This window comes from Leptonotus elevatus, chromosome 19 (genome assembly GCF_054856555.1).
Source record: "Leptonotus elevatus isolate MCC_2025b chromosome 19, RoL_Lele_1.0, whole genome shotgun sequence".
Taxonomy (NCBI): Eukaryota; Metazoa; Chordata; class Actinopteri; order Syngnathiformes; family Syngnathidae; genus Leptonotus; species Leptonotus elevatus.
The window spans coordinates 8,952,560-8,971,639 of record NC_141257.1 but is presented as its reverse complement, the minus strand read 5'-3'; the positions used below and the strand labels follow the sequence as shown (position 1 = coordinate 8,971,639).

The window sequence follows — 19,080 nt, the reverse complement described above, 5'->3', positions numbered from 1 at the left end:
CAAGTTTTTGGGAGTGAATACAAGGGATTAAAAACACGTTGGGTTTGAATGAGTTCGCAAATTTTACATCTGTTCTCAATATACGATACTCTTGTTAACATAAAAGTGGAAACATTTTTACATAGAAATATGACTATATATTTTAGTCATTGAGTAGTTTCAAGATAAATCCTAAAAATTAGTTAAAATTCAAAAGATGTACTGTAGTGTAAAAAAATAATAAGTGATATTGATTTGTGTTGAGGTCATTTTCTGCCACTAGATGGCATAATTGCATTTGTAAAATGTTCGTGACAACTCAGTGCATTTTTCTTTTCATATTAAGAGCGATCTAATCTTTAATATGAAGTATATTTAAAAAATTGTTAAATACAACTTGACCCCAGTCTCCACAAATATATGCATTATTAGTAAATGTATTACTGTTCAATTTTAACGTGGACGTGTCTTCTGTGTTGCGACTGGAACTCCCCTAGTAAAGGCATTCCAAGTAAGAGGCGGCCATTAATTGCGCGTTAAAAAAATTAGTGGTGTTAAAGAAACTTTAAATGAACTCAAAATTAACGCACTCATTTTGACACTCCTAATATTATTATAAGTTGTGAGTATCAAACAGAAAACGTACTAAAAAGAACCCTTTTTACATCTTTAAGCCTTGGTGAAGGTCTCTTGTCCTTTTTAGTGTTTAACCACCTGTAGGGATGCCGCGATGGAAAATAAGATGTGAGAAATGAAAAACAAACACCAGTGTAATTACAGGGAAGTTATTGTGCACACGGCTGTGACTCCCAAAAAGTCTTTAAAAAATATATATAAATAAATATTTAACGCATCGTTATCTCATTTCAGAGCGCTGCGGTGTGTGCGAGGCGGCGGCTGCTGTTTTTTTTTTTTTTTTTTTTTTTGCTTGGTGAGATCCCAAAAATTATGTTGTGAGCATACTCGATTGCACACCCACCCACGCTGACTTGCTGAACGGTAGTCACTAAACTCATAATCAGGTGATATGTCGTGTTGGGTCTTAGGCTGCTGCTTTTGGGTTGTGCTCCGTTACCAGGACGACCGGCCGACTTGGCGCGAAGCGTTAAAGACCACTCAGTGCTCACGGGAAAATAGATTGCCTTCCCATCGCTTCACCTGTGTCTGCCTCGGTACACCGGGGCCTGCTGTAGACCTTTATTTGTCCCCCAGGGCCAATTCATTCTTCTCTCTTAGCAGTAAAAGTGGTCAGCTACACACACGCGCACACACACACAGAAAACCCGCAGCAACAAGCACGCTTGGAGATGGTGGCAGGCGCAAAAGAATTTATTAGTTTTGACAGATGGTTGTCTGAGACGAGAAGCACAGTGCAGGAACTTCAATTCAAAGTGCAAGGGATCATGGGTACTGTCAGAGGGAATAATACTCAAGACAAATAAACGCCTCCCCGCAAATAGCCGCCTCCCATTCCCCCATCAGGAAAACAACAGGTACTTAGTGTATTTCTCTGTTCGTAGACACGGTTGTTTGCAAGTGTTAACCACTGAGCTCATCTAAATACTGTCGCTAACCAAAACAGCAGCGACTATTGGAGCATGTTAACAAGTCTCTCGGATGATTCCGATTCAGAAAAGGGGCAATTAAAAAAAAAAAAAAAAAAAAAAAAAAGAACGAACATAAGAGTGGGGGAAAACGAGGCTCAAACTCTGCGACTTTAAAAGGGAGGCACAGTATGAGCCTGGAAAAAAATATTGGTAAATAAAGCCACGTAAGACATTAGAACAGAAAACTCAGTTCAACAGCCACATCCTTGTCAAGGATTAAAAGTGCATTTCGTACCCTATGCAGTATTAAAGATGATTTCACAGCTGATGACAAGCATCTCAGTAGAATCTGTCCAGCTTTAGATACCTCCCAGGCCCTTATTTTATTTTGGGCACTTTTTAGACTTGATGTATTCTAATACATCAGAAACAAAAGCCTGACGAAATAAACACCGCGCAGTGCTCCTATAACAACGAACAAAACTAATTAAGATGACTGCGGTTTGGCTTTTGTGAGCATTAGTGCGCGCGAGTCCACTCATTAAAACCCAATTTGGATAAAGCTGTGTGGAGTGTTTGAGATATTATAAAACTCCCTGAAATGATTAGGAGTCATGAAAAATGGATTTTTAATTGCGGTAGAAATCCTCTGATGGCTAATACTGATAGGACGGTTCTCTTTGAAATCTAATCGGAACATAGAGGTATACCTTTTATTGTATGAGAGTGAAGTCCTGTGCCGGTATCGCCTAAGTTAATATCAAAAGAAGGTGCCTTTTAGACTTCACCGTTTCACCAAAAAAGTTCCGATTTTTCCATGAACTTCGTACTCGTTGTATTCAGTGGATGTTAAGGTGCAATGCATATTGGTCTATCGTCTGCATTTTTAAACAAAACAAAATAAACCGTAGGCTGACAGGCAAACGGCAAAGCAATTCAACTTGCTGACAGGGTGGACATTTTTGTCAAAAATGTGCAATTGATGAGCACATGGTGGATCTTCACTTTGCAACATGGTTCAGTTAGCAAGCTGACTGTGTACTGCTTAACAGATATTTTCAATTTATATTCATTGATATTTGACTGTGACAGAGTGGACATGTTAACCTTGACAACATCGAACAACACAAATGGTGAAAATTGACAAGCATAAGTGTAAATGTCAACTATGCAACACGCCACTGTTTCAGCCTCCATTTCATATATTGGTATTTATTAAAGTGGCAGTTACTTTATGATGACAGGGTGGACATTTTCGCCAAAAGTTAACATTTTATGAGCACATGGTGGACAACACTCAGCTGGCAGGCTGTCTGACTGTGTAGTGTGACTGATTTTGTTCAATTTATATTAATTGATATTTCACTGTGACGGAGTGGACAAGTTAAGCTTGACATCAAAGTACACACATGAGAAACATAAGTGTACATATGAACTACGCAACCAGCCACTGTTTCAGCCTCCAGTGATTATATACATTGGTGCTTCTTAAAGTGGCGGTTGGTAATCGTAACGACAGGGTGGACATTTTTTTGTCAAAAACTAGCATTTTATGAGCACATGGTGGACTTTCACTTAGCAACATGATTCAGTGAGCAAGCGGAGTGTGGACTGTGGAACAGCTATTTTCAATTTTGATCAATTGATATTTCATTGTGACAGAGTGGACGTGTTCAGCATGACAGCATCAAACGACACACATGATGAACATTCAGAAGCAAAAGTGTAAATATTAACAATGTAACAAAACACTTTTTTGGCTTCACTTTAAATTAAAGTGGCAGTTATCCCAAAATGACAGAGTGGACAAAAATTTCACACACATACAAAATGTTCAGTATCCATCATCCATCCATCCCTTTTCCAAACCGCTTGTTCCTCACAGTGATTATAAAAAATATATTTACTTATATAAATATATGCATGCAAAAGTGTGTAATTAAAATGATTCATGTTATCAAACAACTTGTTGTGGGTGTTAAAATCTTGTAATTTTTTTTTAAATTTTGTATAATTGAAACCGTTATTAGTACAACTGTATTTAGCAGAGCAGAAAAAAAGTATAAAATGAAGGAAGGCAAGTTTGTCATGTATAGATCCATCATGATCGCTCTATCTATAATGCCATTCATCCTGTTATGTGACAGCAATGTCACAATGACCTTGCAAAATACGATTTTTTTTATATGCCTCAAACTAATTGTGAAGAAAATCCAGCCAAATGTGAGCGTGGAGGAAATAATAAAGGTTACCAGCCTTTGTGAAATGTCAAAGATCAACTCCACTTCATAATACTAAACTTCATAAAGCACTTTTTTTTTTTTATGGCTCCCGTTTATGAGACCATAATTCTAATCATCGAGACCGTCACAGTAATCAGGAACAAAGCATCCACCTTGTGGAATTTTTGAAAGGGCTTCTGTATGTTTTTACTGCCGTCGTTCATATATCAATATCATGAGGGCCCTTGTGAAATCACTGTTTATTGTTAATCAGTCGACTTTTATGGGCCCAAAACACATTTTAGAACAGGTTTATTTTTTTGGTAGTTTCTTTTTATTTTGTCAAATGCTTAATATTAGTTTAGCTTTTTTTTTTTTGATGAATTTATAGTTTTAGCATTAGTTTTATTTTTTTATATTTTAATATATGGAGTATTTGTTGAGAGCAATATTAAAAAAAAAAAAGTTTGTGTAACAACGTTAACATTTACATTTTGCTTTTTGACGATTTACGGTGAAAAATTGTGTGGTGCAACGTCCCCTTGGTCGCTCTTTGCGGCTTTTGATATATATGTGTAACTCTGCCCACCTCCTCTGCCGCTGCCTACTTCTGGCCTTGGTCTGCCTTTCACAGCTCCAACCGTGCGCGGATTAGGGCTGGCTGAGCGGTCATACCATGAGAAGTCTAATCCATCATTAAGAGACAAGAGGAGTTTGGCGGGATTTGAGAGGAGACGACCTGAAATGTAGCGTGACGTGCCAAGAGCGACATGCAAATGAATGTACAACCTAAATTGAAAGTCTTGTGACCAGTTATGACATATAACATCCTCGGTGTCTCAATGCATTTTGTCACGTTTTATTGATGCAAACAATGATTTTATTTATTTTCCACGTGCCATTTCCGTTTGCCGTTTCCATCTGTGCGGGTTCCACGGTTCACTTCTGCGATCACGTCTTATGATTCCGAGTGAAATGCCGGCACCGTCAAATGATATTTTGTGACAGTCCGGCTGTTGTAAAGAACACAAGTTGCATCCAAGCAAGAGCTGTTCTATTAGCCCCCGTTTATAGGGATAATAAAGCATCAGTTTGCCATTGTGGACTTGTTTATGGGCCGCAAAACTCCACAAAGGTTAGAGGGATTTTGGAAGCCAACTCTACACCCTTGCGGTGTTTGAGGCCCGGCCACGTTGTGTGTGTGTGTGTCTTTGGGGCGTCCGTGAGAGTATTGTGCATGTGGGACGTGTCACAGCGTGGCCTTTAGAGAAAGGTCGGCCCGTTTGGAAGAGGAATAGAAAGATCACGCCGCGGCAGACACACATGAAGAAGCCGCAGTGACATGGATACAGCGTACACGACAAAGAAATAGGAAATTGTTGGCCTTTATCTATTCGTGTATGTCTATATTTTTTCAATATGTTGCGTAGTAGCGTTATAATCACTGTACTATTAGAGGGGCGGCGAAGGAGGGGTGAAACATCATCTGATATTATTGATGTTTTGTCTTGGGCTAGTATGTGTGGTTCTTGCTGATCTGGGGTCAGTTAGGAACCATTTCAAAATGCTACCTGGACTGGATAGACAGTAAGTATCATAGAAATGATTAAAGTGTTTTACTTTTTCTTTGGATTTATTTTATATATTTTTTTTGCAACGCCAACCACAGAAGGGTATCAGTATTCACAAAAGAGAAAAATGTTTGATATTTCATAGAACTGAATAATCAAATAATGACAGACAATGTGGAGGTGGGTTGGGTCCAGGGTTTTGGATTTCATTATGGTTCGCTTTTTTATTTGTATTTTTTTTTAAATAAAGTCAGTTTTACTTCATTTTTAGAGCAGGTTTGTTAATTTTAAATTTTTTTTTTTTTAAATGAAAATACTTGGTTTTAATGTAGTTTTGGTATTAGTATTAGTTTTTTTAAATACATGAAATATTGAGTGCAAGTGGACAAAATGTCACTTAGAATTATGTAATAAAATTCGAATTTAATTGTTTGAAAAAGCAAAAAAAAAATTATATAATTATGGTCAGTTAGTTATAGTTTTTTATAACTTTTATTTCGATAATGACATTTTATTTTCTATTTTAGCTGTAGTTGTTTTAGTTTTGTTAGCTTTTAACTATAAAAGCCTTGGTTGGGATTTGGGGAATGAAGTCACAACAAACTCTATAAATCTGAGTTGAAAGTGTGCTTAAAAATGTGAACCTTGGGGTATTTTGACGATGCCTAGAAGATCCTTTAAATGGTAAAGCAAAAAAAAAAAAAAAAACCCTGATGCGTATGTTTGCCATTTATATAAAACCAACTTTTTCCATGTACTTTTTCAGATTTACAATCAAAAAGTGGACTTTTTGAGTCTGCCTAGTCAACCGAAATAATATTTCTGTCCAGCTCCTTTTGTTGTCCGGAGATGAGTCTGAGTGTTGTCACTTGGGCACATGTCAAAAATCCATTGCTCCTGCTCGATCCTCCATCCTGCTTCTTTCTCATTAAAAGTCTCCTCTCTCCTTTGCCACATCACTCCATCCCAGCTCATTTCTTAGTCAGATGGGGCTTTGCGAGGCAGAAGGTCACAGAAATATCTCTCTTGCATACACACAATCACTCTCTCGCTCTCACTTACTCATGGATCCCCCCCGCCCACCCACATGCATACATTATTAAATGTCCATTTCCCTCCACCCCTTTGTCTCAACTCTGTCCTGTATGCACCGCATATATTACTTTTTTTCTCTCTAATTTCATAGAATCCAAAGGAACATGCCTTTGAGCCAAGCATTTCACTCGGCATGCTCGTTCTAAGATAACTCATTAGCATTTATTTCATGGGTAAATCAATAGAGGGAGTGGAGGCTAACTGGCAGTGATTGGCTGCACCTTAAAAGGGTCGCACGAAGATATTATAAAGTTACATAGGTAGTTGCTCATACTATAAGGAGGTTTTTGCACAAGATAGTTGGATGGGAGCGTCAAATATCACTATTACTATATTTTCTTTTCATATATGTGCTAAAGGCAAACATAGAAAAATAGCATTCACATTCACACCTATGCCCAATTTTATTAACCTTACATTCATGTATTATTGATAATTTAAAAATACGTTTTTATTACTAAACTTTGAAAATAGTTACAGAGATCCACTACCATAAAGTGAGAGGAAGTGATGTGATTTCTTTTTTGCAACTCATGAAAGGTTTACTTGGTCGTTAGCTTAGTGTGCAAGTCAATGAAAGAAAAAGAAAAATCAATGCAGAATCTTGATTGCATCCAAGTAATTAAGTCTAACCTCACTTTTCAAACGGAACTATGTACCATGTTTGAACCTTTTCCTGCAGACTCTTTTTTTAAGTCAAACCAAAAGCTTCACAGAGGGCTAAAAACAAGAGCTTGATCCGCAACTATGCTGTCAAATAGCTGTTTTTACCCCGTCTTGGTGCTTTAAATCACCATAATCTTTGTTTAGCTGTTGCCTTATTGCCTATTTTTAAATATCACGTCTTATAGAAAATGTTTAAAATAAATTTCTAGGTTTTGTGTTTTACTTTGAAATCTTTTTCGCTGCAACAAATTTCTTAACTTTACTTCCGGTTGTAGATTGCGGTTATCTGGCACCTGCTTCGAAATGGTAAACAAAACAGTTATGAGTTTTTCCTGCCCACCTTTTTTTTTGTCTGTATTGACAGTTTGTGTTTAAAATGTTTGAATGTGATATATTTTCTTTCTCCACAATACATTTAGTGGCAAAATGTATCACGTACAATCCACAAAACACCCGCTCTGTTTGCTACGTTGTTGTTCGACTTACTGTGAGGTAAGTCATATTTGACGGATGAGCAGCGTGTGATTTTAATTTAATTTTAAATATTAAGACAAAAAAATCGTATTTTTCTGTAAAAGGCTTGGCTTTTGAATCCTGAGCGTGATTTTAACTGAGGTAACATTTTATCACAGTGTTGCAGTGAAGTATACTATTTATTTAGTTATTATTATTATTTTTTTTAAATTGTTTTAATTTCTTTACTAACACACCAAATGACTATTGGGAATATATGAGCAGACATGTCATTAAATACAAACTGAACTCTTTAATTGTAAAGTCCTGGAAATAAAATGTCTTAATCAACCAAATCACATTATTTCAGAAATTTTGTATGGACTTAGTTTCACAGATGTGACTTCTTTCAGGTGCTAAACTACGATCATAATGCTTCTAAATGCAGACAAAGAGTAAATATATTTTCCACTGATGCAATAAGCTGTGGGAGTTGTGTTTGCTGCTTCCCTTTCCCTCCCGCGCGTGGACATATGTGCAGCGGCCCACCGTCTCCTCTGTAATTGAAAGCTGATTATTATAAGAAGTGAGGCCTCACATTGACTTCCCAGTGTGCCTTCATGCGCAATAATGTTTACCCGCCGCCATTCATTAGCAAACATTCTTGCCACCGCTTGTGGGCTTTCACAGGGGTATCCACCTGCCCACAAATGGAACATCATCGGCATGGAAGACCTTCTGTAGCTTTGATATTTTGGGTCCTGATCCGCTGCTGTTTTAAAGGTGACATTTTGTTTTCAGTAAAACAATGCTCTGATGTTTAAAAAAAAAAAAAAAAACGTGAATAGGCCTATGAAATTGTGGAGATAAAGTGCACTCCATTTACCATAATGGCCGACTTGGATAATTCGTTTTTGGGATTATGAAGTGTTTTTTTTGGCAAATTTACAATTGGTAACCCATTCGAGTACTTTTCTAACCTAGCTTCTAAATGGTGATTCCACTTTTCCTATCCAGCAGACAAACGAGGCTCCTTGTGGGGAGGACGGCAGAGAAAAGGACGTTGGAAAACTGGAAGCAGAGAAGCCTCCAAGTTGCTAAACGGCAGTGGTGGACGCCAACATCTGATCAGCTGGTAGCGGCGAGCAGCTCAACGTGTGTTACAGTAAGTGTTCAATTCATAATTGGGACTTAAAATGTCTTATAGAAAAGTAGCACTAATTAGTAGTTTAACAGTATGTAAGCCAACATAAATTCCAACATCCGCAAACTTTCTGTCCATTTTTCACATGACAAAAATACCCCCAAAATGAACATTTTGCTAGCATGTGGATCAGCATGTAGCACATGCAGCGGACCCATGGCCAAAGCACTACTTTGACTTTTATTTATTTTTTTGCTTAATTTGCCTTTTTATTGTCATTAACAGAACCTCGTGGTTATGTGCTCACTCAGCAACGCTATCTGATTTGCATCCGCCGCTCGCTTAGCCGTCACGTCCGGCCTCACGCGTGAAAGTGACCTGCCTCGATCAGACACCGGCTGCATTCTTCTATTTGCTGACACAGCCTTCGTCCTACGTCGCTTTTGTGTACTCGTTGACATGCGACGCGGTACAATGTAAATAAATCATCTGATGGCTCGGATGATCCCGTCCGTTTGGTATGCAGTAGCTCAATAATAGATAAATGAATAAGATAAGGGGCGGTGCGTAGTTGTTGTCTCAGCAAAGCGGTGAGTCCTTCACGTCCCTGATCCGACTCTCAAGGATTAGAACTCCATTTCCAGAAACGGATTGAGGGTTCGAGGTTTAATATTTTGACACCATTATTTTTTAAAAAGAGAAAGCAAACCCTAGCAAAAACATTTTCACTCATGAAGGCAGTCAGTTACTGTGCAGATCTGTAGGATTGCAATGTTGCGATTCTACGAAATTCTTCGCGGCACAGATGGCTCAGAAACTTTTTCAGAAATTGGCAACTCTTGAAAGGTTTACTTGGTCGTTAAATTTCGCACTTCAAGGGAGGGCAGAGTCCCATTTATTTCTAGACAAACAATGAAAAAGTCAATTTTCCATGATATATCTCTCGTAAAAAAGTCGTTTTTTCCCCTAATATGTCATTGATTGGTGTTACATTTTAGTGTTGGACGTGATTGATTTTCATAGTATCTAGCACAAGATGGCTGACAAAGCAGGGTTAGAAAATAAGTCCATTCACTTTTGGGCGAACATATGGAAAACAATTATTATTATTATTATTATTATTGTTTTTTTCAATTATTATTTCAATAATTGTTTTTTTCAAAGTCATTTTATCATGTCTTTTTTAACAAACAAGCAATTAATTAACAGATATACATAATAAACAGATTTGTTATACTTACGATTTTGTCTAATAGGTTATGCGTAAACAAAGGCAAATGAACCGTGGAAGCATTTTTTTTATCTACTTAAGTGTTGTAACTTGCTAAACACTTTGCCTCGCAGTACTTTAAGCATGAACTACAACGTGACACATTTCAACAAAGCAATCGTGGTGCAAATATAATTATAATTAATTACGTAAATCAGATTATAACAATACAATATTACCAAAACAACTGTGGCTTTTTCTCACTTCAATTTTTCACGTTTCATGAAACAATATGTCAACGTGGACTGCACTTCTTAACAAATTTTCTCCCAAAAACTTAAAAAAACTAATCTATTTTAAATATCGCCGTTGTTCCGAAAACATATTAATAAGTTTTTCCCCAATGCTAGAGCATACAGAAGGCTTTGATGCATCCTCTGACCTGGAGAGGTCGTTAAAGCAATGGCAGTTATTACAAAATAAGGCCAGCAGGTGGCAGCGGAGTATAAGAGATCAACCAGAGCCATGTTGCAAAAAAAGCTCTTTGCCCCAGTGTTTGAAACGTAGCTATATTCTAATGCTAATTGCTGCAAAACGGAAACAGATAGAAACATGATTTTTTTTCTCCTGATGAAACAAAAGACTCTAATCTTTATTTTGGCAAAGGGGGTTGCTTCAGTGAAAATGGCTAGGAGTGAATGGGTTAATTAAAATGATTAATTAAATAACAATTGGTTGTTTTTTCCCGCCCCCCAAAACTTTCGCCTTTGCGATTTGAAAATAGCAATTTGCTTCATTGTGGTTCAGCTTTTCTATTTGAAAGAAGGTTCATTCGTACTGGTTTCACTTGGACTCCATACTCGCCACTTTTGTAATCTTATCCAGTGTACCCCCCCCCCCCCCCTTCGAAGGCGATATGGAACTAATTGCCACAGCCGTACTGAGGCACAAGTGTTGCGTGCCGTAGCTTAGCAACAGGCCACTCTGCCATTTCCTCGCCGCGCTCTCAAACTCTCTTTTTTTTCCTAGAGATGTCTTCTTAAATGTTGTCTCCTCACCAAAACGGCTGAATGCAAATCGCAATAGCGTATCATTGTGTGAGTCTGTGTTTTACCGAAGCAGCCGAGCCGCGAAGCTAATTGGCTTCAGCTGAGAGAAGCAAGACAATAGCTGCTTGGGGGGGGGGACACCAAAAAAAAGGTATCAAAGTCAGACAGGGACAAACAAGCACACGGTACCCCTTAACATCCGGGTGCGGCTTGGCTGGGCCCAAACAGTTGATTACGATTCCGGGTGTTATGATTCGATTAGTCCAGTGATTATCGAAGCATTTTGGCGTGCCTTGAATCGATGCATTTTTTTTCTTACCGTGTTACTTTTTTTTGTTGTGGTGACTTTTAAACAAAAAGAAAAGGATGCGTGACTTAGATGTAACATTTGCTAGCAAACGTATCTCATCGTCGCAAAATGCTAACAGGTTCAGTTCCTACGGCGACGACGCAACCCAAATTCTGTATGTTGCAACGTTGTCTTTAAATGTCCGACAGTAATGCACGGCGTACACAGCTGGTTAATTGTGCGCCGTTCGTCACCTCGAAATGTCAAATGTCGGGAACCTTGTCAAAGTTGGCCAAGCTAACATGCTAAACTCAACTTTGTCTATATAATTTTTTAATCGCTACGTGTGCACATATTGTGTGTGTTGTTATAATTAGGAAATACAAGTTTTAAACAAAATCATAATTTTTGCACTTACAAAAAAAACATTAATTTTGCGCACCTGCAACTACCAACTCGTATCAGCCCTTACTCGTCAGGACTCCCAAATATATAAATAATATTGTTGACAGTTACGTATAACCAATATGTACAGTATATGAAACTGTGGATTTGCGTACACTTTCAAAATAAAAGCATGTAATTTTACATTTTACTTTGACTTTATGGTCACTGTGAGGGCCGGTCGGAGACTGCGGATGGACCGCATATGGCCCCCGGGCCACACATTGGATTTAGCATTAAGTGATGCGTTTGACTGAATTAAATATGTATTCATTGTGCTAGCGAAATAAGTCATTCATCGTTTTTTTTCATGCAAAGATAATATAAGTGAGTTATTCACTTCGATGGCTTATATTGGCACAGAGATGTGATTCCCATACGTAGTACTTATTTAGTAGTAATTTGCGCCTTTATTTCACAAGCCCCCAGGATTGTGGAGTCAATTAATAAGCAAGTCCAAGTAAATATAATAAAATGACAAACACATCGAGCTCAGGAGAGACGGGCTCGCTTTCACTGTGAATTTGATTTGCGCTCACAATTTTCCCTGCACTCATTCTCACCCCCCCCCCCCCCCCGAGTGCATCGTGTTTGGTTTGTGTGCAAGCGGAGGAGATGGTCGGCTTCATCTCTGTGAAACCAGGAGGGCGTGCTCAAGCACCTGTAGTCACAAACTAATTCCACACACACACACGCACGCACACAGTCTTGATCCGGCATCGCAGCCTCTCAGGCACTCTTTGGCGCGAGGCGGCGGCGGCGGAGGGGGAAAGAAAGAAAGAAAGAGCGAGCGAGCTAGCAAGAAGTGAATTTGTAGTTGAAGTGTTTTTTTCTGTGTTTCCTCCAGCGGGCTTCACTCTCCATCACACACGGAGACGTTACCACACGCACACACCGACACCACATCGTTGTAAACAGTCTTTGCTTTTTCTCGCACAAACACACAGAAGTCGTCGAGTGGAAATGACTTTGAGATTGTCTTTCCACAAACACCTTTTTCTGCCGCAGAAAGCAAATATTTCTCAGAGGGTCAAAACACTCGAAGGGTTCATTTCTTTTTCTTTTGTTGAAAATCTAACATTGTAAACGTTGGTATTAGCGGCATGTGCTGTAACCGCGTATATGAGTCGAGTTCTTGATGAGACGTGAAAAGTAAATGTAATAAAAAAAATTATAATTCCAAATGCTGTATTTATTGTAATTATGACTTCGCCACTTCATTGTGGGGAATGCTTAAGTTATTGTGATTTTTATTCTCCCCACTTTTTGCCGTTTAACAACTCCCACATTATCCTTCCGAATTTCAACTTGCTTCAAAAATTCACGCCTCCCGGGGTTTATATCGTCTGATTCCACATTACTTACAGTATTCGCATAATTTAACGTTAAATAAAAACTTTTCCCCATTAATTTTCATTGGGACTGACGTTGAACTTTCCACGCCCACTTCCAGACGTACAATTGATCATCATTGCCCAAACCAGGAGGTTGCAGGTTCGAATCCCACCTCCAACTGTACATTGCAAATATATCCATCGCCGTTATGCGAAGTGATATATATGTATACCAACTGACTATCATATCAGGAAATGGATTATCATTTCTCTGAAATGATTCAATCCCACCTTTGACAGATTGCAGTTCAAGTTTTCTTTTTATTCATTTGTCATTTAACTACAATTAAAAATATGTAATTTTCACATAATTTATCTTTCAGTTTACTTCATAAGCACATGCATTCAAGCTTTTCAGCATTCCCACACCATTTCTGCAGAAGTTGTACCATGTGCAGTTATTTCGGTAAAAAAACAACAACTCTGAAATCAATTAATTAGGCAGTTGTATATATTTACATTTTCTAGTTTTCTATAAACACTGCTATATACATGATAGGGCAAATACATGTCATCTAGGAATTTCCATATTTTTGGGTGACCTCGGCCCTGTATACATGAATACTGAACAGCGAGCAAATCCCATCTCCACATTTAGAACCAAAACAAGAGCAAACTGTAGTAAGACTGACCTTTTTTCAAAGTTAGAGGATCATTAATGCCAAATTTTCATTTTTAATATAAGCCACTGGTCCTTGAAAAATGGAACGCGGGCCGCAAATGGCTCCCCGGCCATAGTTTTGACACCCCTGACCTAATATTCCCTGATTAGAACACCAGGTCTTACTTAGGGCTGGATATCGATTCAATTTGGATTCACATTAGTTTGATTCGGTTGAGATTTTTTCCCATTCGATTCGCTTCAATTCAATCCGATATTGATTAATTACAGAACATTATTTTTTTCTTAAATATGAAGGACATGATAAAAAAAACTCCACAAACACTAAATCCAAATTAAACTTTGTGGAGGCAGTAACTGGTTAAATGATTTAGTTCATTAATGAAAGTAGCACGCGTTATAATCAGTTAAGTGTTACACAAACATTGACTTCAGCAAGGATGAGATAAAAATGTCTAATAAAAAAAAAAAAAAAAGATTCTGAATTGTCTTAAAGTGCAATAAGTCAGGTCTTTTGTAAATGTAAAAAAAAAACTTAAATTCATGTGAACAGTAAATAAAAAATAAAAAACTCAGTAAGATTCAATTTAAAATTCTATTTTCTTAAGAATTCGTGGGAAAAGAGATATCAATTAAAATCAATCCATGGTTTCATGAATCAATATCAGGCTCGAAAAGGAAAATCGATTCGATGTCGATTCTTCAATTTTTTCCAATGCCAGCCCTATTGTTACTGCATTTTCCTCTGTCGCGTACATTTCTAAATTACATGCATGCTATTCACCACATTAGCATCTCAGCGAGGTGAATTCCAATTGCCGTTTGGTGCGTCACGCATGCGCTCATAAATAAAGGCGGCAAGAAAATGAGCGTTGAAGTCGAAGCCGCGCTCGAGCCGGGGGACCCCCAATAAACATTGACATTCATTGCACTGAGCCCGATCAACTTTTGGGCATCGATCAGGGAAAACAGCCAGAGGGCAGGTCCGCTTCGCCAACCTGCGGGTTGAGCGCTAATCCCTCCAAATAAATCTCCCAGACTCAAGACTGGGAAATCAACGTTTGACCAGCCCGTTGTGGGGTCTCGATGGGCTAATATAGATGAGTGCGTTCTGAACAGTCGGCTGCCCGGACTGTGAAACTTAGAGCTGTTGACTTTACGACGTAGCGCCATGAACGCGCGGCCGCGTTTTATGTCAGGCACATGTTGGTATTGAGCGAGGAAAGCTCCATTCGAATGCCAGGCAGAAGCAGTTGAATCTGCTCTGGCCTGACATTCAGATCTGCTTACAGAATGTAAAGTACACATTCATTTCACAGGCAGCGTTAAACCGATATACTGCCGGCAAGGTTGTGTGCGTGCGTGCGTGCGTGTTTGGTCGTTTGAGGTATTACTGCAGACAGAAGCTCTCGTCCGCTCCAGTCTGTTTCCCAAATCCTGCAGAGATGGAGGAAACAAGGTTTGGAGGAAGGGAGCGGGGGCGCAGATGAGCGGATAGAAGCGACACGGTGAAAGTGAAGACAAGAGAGAGGTGTTTTTAGCGGAATGAAATTGTTCCTGGGAGTGACTCGGGCCGTGCGCTTCAACCTAATGGTGATGGATGGTGCACGGCTGCGATACAATACAACGCGATGCACTCTCGTGGTCCTATAGATGGCTTTTAATGCACACTTTGTGATGATGGGAGCGAAGGAGCCAAAAGTCAAAGAAAGGAGCCTGTGTTTTAATGGCACCCGAGTTGTGGCCAAATCTTTCTTAGTACATACATTGGCCAGTTATTATAATTGAAGGCCGTAGCAGGTTTGAATATCTAATCTAGTTCGCTACGCTTGAGGCAGCTGGTTGATGTTCTCTGTGAAATAAGGCAAGGCAACTTTATTTACAGTGTGTAAAGTATATCGTTTTTTTAACCTGCATTTAAAATAGTTGACATTACACATTTGGCTGACTTGGCAACTTATTCCGTTTGCATGCAGCATAACAGCTAAAAGCCGCTTCACCATGTTTGTTTTGAAACCCCGGGCTCCTTTAGTTGAGTCCTACTGGCAGTGTTGCCAATTTGGCGACTTTCTCGCAAAATCTGACGGCTTTCTAAAGCCTCTTTGTTTGCTTTTTTAAATTTACTTTTAATTAACTTTCTATTTGCTTTTTTAAAATTCCTCTCTCCTATAAGTTTTATATGCAAATTGACAATTATGCAAATTAGCCAATGACATCATTTAACGACTTTTAGGACAGCCAACAGCACCCCAACTCCCCAGTAAGCAACATTGCCTACTGGGTTTATATTCAATTAGTATTTCCTTAATTCATGTATTCAGGACCCAGACCAGTCAGAGATTTATAGACCAGTAGCAGAATTTTTAAATCTATTCTACAACTGACTGGGATCCCGCGTAAAGACTCTTGCAATAATCAAATCTACTCATCTGTAATCCCTTAACTTCAACTGAACAAACCATTTTCTATGTTTTTGTAGGCTTATTGTGTTTATCAATTAAACCTGATAATTGTGATGAAGATTAGAATTGGAAGTGAAACATATTGTGACATATGCCGTAAAAATGGAGGCTGGCACTGGCTGCTTGTCCGCCCAGTTACCTGTAAAGCCATTCTCTCCCTGTCTGGCTCTTTATCTTCCTTTCTAATTCTCCCTCCCCAGTGCACCGTTTCCCCCTCAATCTTGCCCTCGTTTGCTCTCATCAGTACCTCAGACTCTCCTTGACATTTTTCCCATAATCCTTCACGACCAGGAAGTTAAGCCCTGCGGGGGCTGGGCTGACATTTAGGAACTGCTCTCCGCGCCGGATAGCTGAACTCTGGATTTTCATGCACACACACACACACACACACGCGGTGCGCACCATGTCTACGTATAGACTTAATCCATTGCTTTAAGATGGACCCATGGCAGACTTGTGCGCGGAATGCAGTTTTTGGAATAATTTGTGGAATATTAGCTATGAAAGTCCTTTCTGTGCAGAGATATTATTCTGCTGCACATCTTGAGCACAGAATACTTTATCACTCAGGTGAGGACAGCATTTTTCCACCTGTTAACTGTCCTTGACGTGTAACTCAACCTCAACGTTGTTTCACTGAAGTGAGGCATACATTGTTCAATTTTGGTTTTGTGAGTCCAACCCACACTGTAGTAATTAATTAACAGGTGGAATACACCAGACGTTGCATTTGTCACAGTTCCTTGTTTGTTGGTAGCACAACAGTTGTCGACCCTCAAACAAATCAAAAACAGACTTTAAAGCCATCTGTTGACTCCCAACGCTAATGCTAAAAGGAACTTTTACAACAAAGCTGCCTGTTTCAGTTAGGCCTGTCCTACACTCTACAATTTTGCCATTTTCACTGAACCAACCCACTTCGCTCCCGGCTGGTTTACTGCATTTTGACTGATTTTGCAAGGCCCACAGAATATTGTGTTCTATTGCTACAAAAAACATGGAACCTACCAAAAGAAAGATTAGAGTCTCTTCTTTCATCTATCTGTTTCCATTTTGCAGCAATTAGCATTATAATATAGCTAAGTTTCATTATTATTCACAAATCTGCTTATAATGGTTGGTAAACATGACCCAGGTTGATCTCTTATACTCTGCTGCCACTTGCTGGCCGTTTTTGTAATCATCATTGCTATCATTGCTTCATGTATTCTCTTCACTTCAGAGGCTGAACAACAACTCTAGCATAAACAAACATAAAAAACGTATAAATATGTCTTTGGTAATATTTAAAATAGAACATATTTATACGTCTTTGGGAGCAAACGAGTTAATGTCAATCTATTCTTACTTTCTCATGAAACAGTAAATGCTGAATGATGTCTTGTGTCGTTTCAGACAATCCAATAAGTGTCTAAGTGAGGCGGTGTTTTGTCCCAGTTATTGTGTGGCTATTATTTACGACAAAAAAAATGGTGGCGTTCTAAGTTGTGCTAGTGCTGTAGAAGCTCCCAATCATGATCATTATACACCAAAAAAAGAAAAACCGTCAGCAGCGAGTCAAGAGTGGTAACAGTATATAAAACATTAAATCCATGGCGTATTACAGCAGAAAGTTTTTGGTCAGTTTCAGGCAGCGTTTGCTTGACGGTCTACACACATTTTTTGAAAGGTTCCTGGAAAATTTTAAAAATGGATAAGAAGCAAAAGATTGGCTCTCGTTTTAGTTGGACTCTCTCTATAGAGCATGTATTTATAACGCAACTTTCTCAAAGGTTGCATGTTTTGATATCTGAGCAAGGCATCTCTGGTTTTCATCACTTCATGGAAAAGAAAATAATACAGTAGAAGAAATGGGAAGCTTATCGTGCATGAAAAAAGTTTAGTTGTGTTTGTGTACTCTCATGTCATTAGACTTACCTCCTGCTCTATTTCTAACCTGACACGTTTACCAAACTTTCCTCTTCCCCTTACACATTTATTAGAAAACGCCACTATGACAGGTGCTAAATTTTGGCTCACCGTCACCATGACAACAATCTGAGTTGGCCACACACCGGTGATAATAATCCCGCAGAGCCCATTCCAGGCCAAGATTTAATGTATGTAAAGTGTGAATAATTGAAAATCAATGATGGAGCCATCTAACGCTGTGCAGTGTGCTTTGCGTTCACCTTATAAGACGGCAAAAGCTGTCTAGTGAAGCCTGGCTCCGTTTTGAAAAGTCGCGACAGCATCCTTGATAACATGAGAGATGGCTGTTGATTTCACGCAAAACTTGTCCGATCGTTAGAGGGCCGGTCAGGAACTTCCAATCATTCCTTGTGCAACTGACAGCAACCCGGCGCGTCTAAAAAAAAAAAAAGTGAGTTAAAATTGTGCTTGATTCTGGCTTAATTTGCACAGTGTCTTAATTAAAAGCCAGTTTTTAAGCCTTTTTGGGCTTGACGGATTCCCTTGCGTCTCGCCTCTTTCTCTCTGCCTTCCTATCGATTCTTCTATCCTTCCACATTCCCAACAGCTTTGTGCTTTTGCTCGTAAAGGTTTATTAGAAGCCTTTCTGAGCGCGTGTGTTTGTGAGTTTCATCCCTGATTATCTCCCTGCCTATCTTCTCCCCCCCCCCCCCCCTCTTCCTGATAACAGCCTGCGGTCATGAAAACTTTTACAGATGTGAGTTGGCAGACCTTGTTGGTGGGTTTTCCGCATAAGTGTGTATGTGTATGCGTGTGCGCTGGCAGACCTTGAGACCCGTCAGCAAGTCAGTGTGTCAAAAGAGGACACTGGCATCCTGCCTAACCCCCTCCTCTCCATATCCACACGTCTCTAACACGTACAGAATTAGCAATGGCGAGCATGCATGCTAACTAGCGGTCGGCCCACTTCTGTTGCCACCTGCGCTGCCTTTTTGCCGGCGGTCATGCCCTGCGCTGTTAGC

General features: G+C 39.2%; 1 protein-coding gene across 12 annotated transcripts in view; it reads left to right on the top strand.

Annotated features, from left to right (window-relative positions):
* The window catches only part of LOC147157788 (CUB and sushi domain-containing protein 3-like), a 321,354-nt gene that overhangs the window by 20,353 nt on the left and 281,921 nt on the right, over window positions 1-19,080 (top strand). For 8 of the 12 annotated variants that reach the window (XM_086061998.1, XM_086061996.1, XM_086061997.1 and 5 more), the window contains exons 1-2: window positions 7,432-7,572; window positions 8,551-8,698. The gene's annotated coding sequence lies outside the window, so the exon portion shown is untranslated. Of the gene's footprint in view, window positions 1-7,431; window positions 7,573-8,223; window positions 8,317-8,550; window positions 8,699-19,080 lie in introns of those variants that run through there. The other 4 variants (XM_086061991.1, XM_086061989.1, XM_086061988.1 and 1 more) reach the window with 3 other exon arrangements.